Source organism: Perna viridis, chromosome 7, assembly GCF_037379345.1.
Source record: "Perna viridis isolate PV_CMFRI_1.1 ecotype Kerala chromosome 7, ASM3737934v1, whole genome shotgun sequence".
In the NCBI taxonomy this organism is placed as follows: Eukaryota; Metazoa; Mollusca; class Bivalvia; order Mytilida; family Mytilidae; genus Perna; species Perna viridis.
In genome coordinates, this window is record NC_142451.1 from 47,077,718 (window position 1) to 47,085,712 (window position 7,995).

Sequence of the window (7,995 nt, forward strand, 5' to 3'; positions counted from 1 at the left end):
TTTTTAATTTCGATTTAGGACCACCCACATACACTGACTTGTAAAATTGTGGGGAACCGCTATATTAATGTGAGACAAAAGACATCTGATTCATTGTATGGTTTACTAGATACTGATCAACAACACATCATTATGTTACAGACATTTCACACGTGCATTCCAAGTGATTAAGATAAAGGTCAAATTAGAGTCAGACAGAACGACCTCAATTTCTTAATTTTAGCCAGATAAATCAAATAACTTAACTTGCTATATTACATGACTGGATATATGATTTATGTAAGAGCATTTTTTTAGTGTGGGTCCATGTGAAAACAATGTACAAATATTGATTTGCTAGTGATATCTTACTAGGTGTAGAAGATTTTCCAGTTATCAGTTCTGAACTTTTTTTTATTTTTAATTCTTGATTCCTCAAGGTAGCGATTGGCCGGATTCAGACACTTTAAAAAGGGGATGCCATCCGAGGTTCCTAAGCAAAAAGGGGGTGCTAGGATTATTTGCCATTGTTTGGGTCAATTTTACACGTGAAAATGACAAAATTTCCGATAAAAAAGGGAGTGTCATCCCCCCTGCGCCCCATCTGGACCAGCTACTGGTAGGATATATTAAAATTTAAATCATTTTGCACTTAATGCGCCATGTTCAAGCAACATGTTTAATGGAATAGTAAAGAATATTCATGTGCTGTAAAATAATGTCATTCATTCAACGTGAAAAATGTTAGTATAATTGTACTTTTTAAAATATAATAGAACACCATGTTACCCATTACCAGTAATAAATGATTAAAATAACTCGTGGTACAAAAAAAAAAACAATTATATAAACCAAATCGGAAGTTTCGCGTAAACATCGCCAGTGTAATCGGCAGCTCTCATCAACCTGGCCATGAAAAGCAGACGTTCCTTGTACGACAAACACGATGTTTCTCATTCCGTATCGCCAACTTTTCCTTCTTTGGCGGCAATATCCCTTCAACACCTGCGTATGGAGTTATCATAACTCATACGTTATGCTTTCCGTAACAACGCGGGCTTTTTGTATCGTGCTATACTTCTCCAATTAGGCTTCTGGAACAGGGATATGTTACTAAAAGTTTAAAGTCATCACTACAGTTTTGTAGTTGTCATCCGATTTATTGAACGTATCATTGTGACTCTCTTCTTTTCTCTTTCGTCTATCCTGGACGTGACCAACGAAAACCTTGTTTTACTTAGAAATTTATGATATACATGTATTTGCACTAAATCCTGTTGGACTTGCTTTTATTGATACTTTTGTTTGAGTGAACAATGTGTGCTCATCAATTGCTTTTGGAGTTTGAACTATCTTACAGAAAAATCGATCTCAAGAGTTAAATACGAATTTAACAGATTTTATGGATCGTTATATTGTTGCATTTTCCCCAATAATTACGATATAGGCATACATATTCGCTACTGTTATTTAAGTTTTACAAAGTTAAGACGAGACAATAAAAAAAATAACATTAGGTGATGTGGTGAGATGTGATGTAATGTGGTGAGTACTAATTCAGTTCAAGCAATAAGGAATATTGTAGCGCAGTTAACGCAGGATTATATTATAGTCTCCCCTTGCTGATGTCAAACAGTCTTATTGCTGCCCTGTACGCTTCAAAACTATTACCCATTGGTTGGGATAATTGGTAGACGTAAGCAATATCGGACAGCAGCAGTTCTATTAGTCAGAATTAGTACACTCACATCATTTATAAACAAAAGGTAGTAAGAAAAGGTAGTACACAATAAAAAATCAGACTATGGAAAATGATATGGTAAAAGAACAAACAAATTGTCGCACATGTATTGTACACATGCATCTCTTAAGATGTGGACTACATGAAAATGGCGAATTTAGAATGTAAATAAACACAGTTGAATCTTTGCCGAGTTGCGACATCAGAACATAAATTATAAAGAAATCAATATGAGTTGCCATCACTTGTCGTCTGTCGTCGTCGTCGTTAGCAATTCTTCAAGCATCTTCTCCTCTGAAACTACTGAATGGATTTGAATGAAATGTGATTGTTCTTTAGAGTATTTTAAACAAAATGACCGCTTTGATCTTTGACCTGTTAAAAACATGGCCGCTTTTACTAAAATAGAACATAGGTATCAGACAGCAGTTTTTTGTATTCATGTTACATTTCCAAAACCGTCAGGTTTAACCAAATTCTGACATGGAGTAAAAGTGTTCATCATGATGAGATCTATCTTAGATGAAATTTTGGTAAAAATCTGTTTACTCATGTTGGAGCTATTACCCTTTTGGACGTTTTTTTTGCTGTTTTTTTATGTTATTACCTTCAAAATTCTTTCCTCAGAAACTACTATACAGAATTCAATGAAAGTAGGGATTTTTGTTTTTTTAGGGTATCCCGAACAAAATGATTCTTTGGATTTTTGCTCGGTGAGAAAACATGGCCGCCTTTACTAAAAAAAGAACATGGGGTCAGACCAGATTTTTGCTTTTATCTCCAATACCGTTAGGTTTAACCAAAATCTGACGTGAGTAAAAGTGTTCAGCATGATGAGGTCTATCTGCTGTCAAATTGTGCTGAGAATCGTTGATCCATGTTCCACTTAAAATTAATTGCATCAAAATTTAATAAAAGTTGACATAGTATTTTTAAGGTTTCCTCCACAAACCGATCATTTATTTTTTTTCATCGGTCAAAAACATGGTCGTTGTTACTAAAAATAGAACATAGGGGTCAAAATGTTTTTTTTTTGCATTTTTTTCCTCAACTATTGCAGAATAATGAAAATGAAAGCTACTCATAAAATAAACATGATATTCTGAATTGACTGGCAGTATTGAAATTAATTTTGACGCGGCCATTTTGCAACCATTTTCACCAGTTGCTAAGATTCCAATGATTTTTGGTTTCTTTAAGAAACTAGGTGTTTTAAGTTGAATGGTGATGACGTAAGACTGTTCTGGGCCGCCATTTCCCCACTATTATTTAACTTCGATATCAACGATAATTGTTTTTTGTAGTAAACATAGTCTCCTGATATGAATGGTGACGATGAAAAGGTTAGATAGCCATGGTTTACTTTATTTATAAAGCCAAAACTTTATTTTGTTCTTTTTCAGCAAATGTGTACTGGGATTTTTTCAGGATTCTAAAAACACTTTGAAGGCATTTCCAATATTTTAAAGTGCCTTAGGTACTCTTCGGAACTTACAGCAATTACCGATATATGCTCTTTTTCAGCAATGTTTTATCAAACATGGTAACAAATTATGGTACCTTTACTTACTTAGTTAATAGGGCATGGTTTGCTGGGAGAGCGATTCTTGTCCTTCGTGAGCCCCTTGTTATATTTTATGAGCAACTCGCCGGGTGTTTGTAGTAAAGAAAATGACGCTTACCCTGTTTGGTGCACCAGGCCCCTACTCCTAGATTTTAATGGTCCGGGTTACTCATTAATTTTCTTTCTCAGTACGACGTGTTATTTTGTTTATTTCGTGTTTTTTGTTGTGCGTGTCTAGTTTCTATGTCTAGTCTTTATTCTTTGAATACATTCTTTTGATTTCTTCTCGAATCTTGGTTCCCATGAATAATCTTACTGACAAAAATTCAATAACAACAGAAAACCAAATCGTGCCAACCTTTGACCAAATATCTTGACAATAATAAATAAAATGTCACAAATGCAACTCGTTCTGACGCTGTGCACACGTGATTTGATTGGTCAAGGACGTACGTTGAGAACATGGAAATCAACACTTATAGTTTGAGATTGGCCAAGATACGGGATAGGAACCGTTTATATTCTTATAACTGCCGTAATTATATGACTGTCTTTCAAGATTTTATATCTATATGTGTGAGTTCCCTTTCACGATTTAAAAAATAAATAAACACCACGTTTTCTGAACTTCATAAAAAGGTGATCATACCCTGTTTTCGGGCAATAACTGAAAAACGACTTACGTAATTTTCATAAAACTTTGGTTATTTTTTTCTATTAACAAGTATGGACTCATATACATACTATAATGCTTCTTTCTTGAAGGGGTACTTGCATGGGTGTGTTGAACTTGCTATGTAAAGTTAAGGATTGACCATTTCACTTTATGTAGGTTAGCTTGATAAAATTCTGGACTCAGTTTTTTAGATTAATAGAAACCAACAGTGTGGTATCTTAAAATGGTAAGGGCCATAAACCCAAATTTAAATAGGAGCATTCCTTTAGTAGTTAGTAAAATCATATCGAAATTTCAAATCAATTGATCAGCCAAGTAAAAAACCAAGTGAAATGGACGACGACGACGACACGGACACCGCTGACGATGACGCCGCTGTGCAAATTTGGGATTTGGACATGCTCCATTTTCAATTCCCTAAAAAGCTTGTCAATTACTCTTCCTTAGGACCAAATTTGTAGTGTGTGACTTGCTATGAATTTACATCTATAAGGTCTTTTTTTACATTAGTCCTTGTTAAACAGTTCTCTTGCAAAAGAGACTAAAACTGCATAATGCAAAAAAATTCCCACTTGCAGTCATGTACTAAACAGAAAACATTCGAAATTCTTATGAAACAAAATTACAATACCGGTATATGAAACATTTCAAAATCCATATTTCAACTAAATCTTGTATCAATCAATTTTGTCAACTTCTAAATAGTTCTATACATTTGTAACCTGAAAAATGTTTTCTTGGACAAAAACTGTATACTATAGTACTTGTTTTGCCACTGTATTTAAGTGTTTTGATTTCAAAAGCCTGTTAACCCTTTATGTACTTTTCGTACATGTACAGGTATAGAACATATTTGATTTTACAAATGTAGACTTGACGGACCCGTCAAACTTGTACAATTCATAAACTATTTACACAAAATAACATGTACATAAAGTCATAATGTGATGGTTTTCTATAAAGCTTTAAGTATTATAAAAGATTTCCAATGGTAAACATCTTAAAAAAAGAGTAATATTTACATGTACAATTTTTAAGTATGAAGGTGACTAAAATTATATTTTTATATACATGTACAAACTTTACTTTATTGGCACGAAGTCATAAACAAAAACAAAATGGTTAAATTAAAAATTTATTATGACTTTTCAGTACACGGACTATCCCAACTTAACAGATTCCTCAATGTCATGTGTTTTGCAACAAAACGTTGAAAAGTTCATATACATGATATACGCGTACGTGTATGGAACATAAACTCCTAACAGATATGTAAAAGGAAGTCCTATTTAACCTTGGACACCAAGTTTTTCCTCCATCAAAATGTGAAGACATATGGACCATATTCAACTTGTGTTCTTAATAAAACGCAATTTAAATAATCTACCTACCTCCGGAACTGCTTTATGCGCATCTTTCCATAATTTGAAAAAAAACTAACAATTTGAAAAAAATCGATTTCAGAACCGCTTTAGAAAACAAAAAAAAACAAACCTCTTATTATTTGTATATAAAAAGACTACTCCTACAGTGTAACAGGTTGGAATTCCATTCCTGCATACCCCAACACAAGTCAGAAAATAGCTTGCCAGACAACCTCTAGCATTGCTGGAGTAATAAAAAGACCATCCGTTTAGGCCTAAAATGTTTCCGGTTACCCTATCGACCCTCCTTCAGATCCCCTACCCAAAAGTTTCATTTGTGATTTAAAAAAAAAATTAAAAGTCTGCCGATTTTCTTTTAGAAAAAAAGTAAGACAATAAAGCCAAAGATGTTTTTTTAATCCTAGAGGGAAAAATAAAGAGTGAGAAATACTGGTTGTTTATATTTAGAATCGATTGTGTCGTGAGTGTGCTCTTGGTCGTGGATAATCTCTTTTGGGATTCGACATTTGAGATATTTTTTGTTTCGACCACCACCGTCAAAACAAAAAATATGTCGAGCGCCAAATCTCAAAAGATAAAGTCTTTGCATATTTGGTTTTCATTGTATTCTGAGTTCGGTGTAACTATTAGTTATTTCATTTCAAAAACTTTAAATGAAAATAAATCCCTACCTACCGACCCTACAAATTTTTAGAATAGTGGTCGGAAACATAACATTATTTTTTTCGGTCTTGGAGAGTTCTCATCAATTGACCGGCATGCTCCAATAAGTTGACTTACGTACTTAGTATCTGTCTTACATGCACTGGAAAGTGATTTTATCCCAAAACTTAAGTAATTAAAAAAAGTAATTTTGATTTTAATGTTATCAAAAATTCCACTTATGTGCACGCTATAGGGGGCCTTCTTGGTCTGGTTTGAGGGTGTTAACGTCTTTTTTTTTTCATTGTTGAAGAATCTCATACAACATCAAGACGCAGGAGAGGCATTTAAGCCCTGTTCCTTGATATCGGTTACTTTCAATGTATCGTGAGTTTTTTTTCAGACGCACATTCACTCCGTAACCACCCTTTTGTATGTATATATACAAATATGTGATCAACCCCCAAAATGAGACTTGTTCGCTTGTAATATTTATGGGTGATTGATTGACGATACAGTCGTTTTTTTTTTGTTTTTGGTTTTTTAGGAGGGAAGGGGTGGCTGGGAGGGAAGGGGGAGTTGGGTTGAACACCATTTAATGTTTCAGAAAGTTCTGCTCCATCAAGTTAAAAGGTGCATAATAAGTTCATAAATTACTCAAAACAATGGGTAGGGGTTTTTCCAGTCACGCTAGTTTACACATAAAAAGGGGGAGGGTCCGCACTTCGGGCGCAGATGTACATAGAAGGGGGAGGTTTATTTCGACATGTTCTATGCCTTTCCAGGTCTGGACAGTTTTGCACCCCAGAAAAATGGTAGATGTCCTTTACTTAAGCAACATAATGAACTTGAAATACTCGTCTAACACATGTACACACGACCCGGGTAGTCGATTGATCATGCGCGAAAGTGTATCTTAATACACAGACCAATGGCGGTCTTCGAATTTGGACAATTGCCAAAAAAAAAGAACGTTTTCAGTAGAAAAGAGATTGTTCGAAGGCAAATTTAGGAAAAACACAACACTACATTTATACCTCATATCACAAACATATTCGACCTAATTTGGTTTCAGATGAGTTGCGGCTCAAAGAAATCAGTCTCTTCCTTTAGTAATACAGAAGACGAGCTACATGACGACGGGCGTACCTGACTGTTGACTCTTGATTTAACGATGTCTGTAATGTTTAAAAGTCATTTTCATTGTATACAGTTTCTTTACGATAACATGATTTGATACAAAATGAAAGTAGTTGAAACGTGCCCTTAAGGATATTCGCTGGTCATGTTCAGCTATCTGAGATTTTCGGACTCCTCTGGTTTTATCCATTGAATAGTATTTATAGTTATTGTACAATGGCTCCCACTTTTTTCCCATAAATTTTCATTGTTCTTATATAGAGCAACGAACGTCCTTACCCTACCGGTGCACCTGGTCCACGCTCCCAGTTTTTAGTAGAGTCCGAGTTGCTCATTTACTTTTGTTACTTTGTATGTATTTTTTTAGTTACTTTATGTTTTTTGTTGTGTTTGTCTGTTTTCCTTGTCCCTGGATTACATTCTTTTGATTTCCAATAGAATCTTGGTTCCCTTGATTACTCCTTAACATTAAACTATATTACCTACATATATATAGTCAATCTAAGTTATAATTACACGTTCTCCAATGAGTAGTATTAGAACTAAACACATAGAGATGTTCGAGATACAAATACTAAAACAGATCTACTAGAAGTTATCTAAAGCGAAGAAAATATCGAAACCAAAATCCAGCAAGTTCTACTCAATATATTTCCCTATTATTCAAAATATTTGTGATTCCAACATTATATTTTTGCAACGTCAGCAGTATGTTCTTTGTATATCCATGACGTTAATTATCGGGTTACACAATGAACCAAGTATATACTCTTGACATATTTAATTAAAGTGGCTCAAAGGTTATATCAATATTTACTATAAAACAACCATTTCATTGGAGATTTTTTACCCGTTTTGGTGCAAGCAT